Source organism: Acyrthosiphon pisum, unplaced genomic scaffold (assembly GCF_005508785.2).
Source record: "Acyrthosiphon pisum isolate AL4f unplaced genomic scaffold, pea_aphid_22Mar2018_4r6ur Scaffold_10416;HRSCAF=11021, whole genome shotgun sequence".
NCBI lineage: Eukaryota > Metazoa > Arthropoda > Insecta > Hemiptera > Aphididae > Acyrthosiphon > Acyrthosiphon pisum.
Genome location: NW_021758687.1, coordinates 43 through 830, shown reverse-complemented (window position 1 = coordinate 830; position 788 = coordinate 43). Strand labels below are relative to the sequence as shown.

At 27.0% G+C, this 788-nt stretch overlaps 1 long non-coding RNA gene across 1 annotated transcript; it reads left to right on the top strand.

The window, feature by feature from the left end:
* The first annotated feature begins 70 nt into the window (after nt 1-70).
* Nucleotides 71-580, top strand: LOC107885732. Its single transcript, XR_001680491.2, has 3 exons — nt 71-183; nt 247-369; nt 424-580. It is a non-coding gene; the product is annotated as an uncharacterized LOC107885732 (long non-coding RNA).
* Nucleotides 581-788: the final 208 nt, after the last annotated feature.

Here is a 788-nt window from a genome sequence, read left to right as displayed (position 1 = left end):
TTAGAAATTCACTTAATGCCCTCATGACAACACTTAATGATACTACCCCACATATATAAGGTGTGTAAACCCAAATGATAACAAATTACCATTTGTGTTTGACAATCAACGAGCTGTTTATCAATTGCGAGCTTGTTGTGTGTTAGAAACAATCCGCATTAGTGCTGCTGGCTTTCTTTCTAGGTATAATATATAATTCAAATACTTTTAATTATTTAATTAATTTTTAAATAATAAATATTTTAGATGGACCTATGTAGATTTCTTCTTAAGATATCGCGTATTATTGAAATCAAAGAAAATTAATAGAAATGATCCTAAATTAACTTGTCAGCAAATTGTTGAAGAACATATTGGAGTATATTATCTGTATATTTACTTAAAATGTCTTCAAACACTATAATAAACTAAACATTTTTACAGAATAAAGAAAACTATAAGTTTGGCAATACAAAAATATTCTTCAGAGCTAGTCAAGTTGCATACTTAGAAAGAAAACGGGCTGATATACGTAATGATTGCAGCATATATATTCAAAAAACTTGGCGAAAATACATATGCCAAAAAAATTACATACAAATTATTAAACAAAAAACAGACGCCCAAAACAATTCTGTAAGTAATTATTTTAGCATTGTTATACTATGCAATGTATTAGGGGAGAGTGGGGCAGATTTGAATGCGGGGTACATTTGAATTTGTCTAATATAATTTGTTACAGATTATTTAAATTAATAAAAATAATAAAATAATAATAATAAGTTGGTTTTCTATACCATATGTGATTA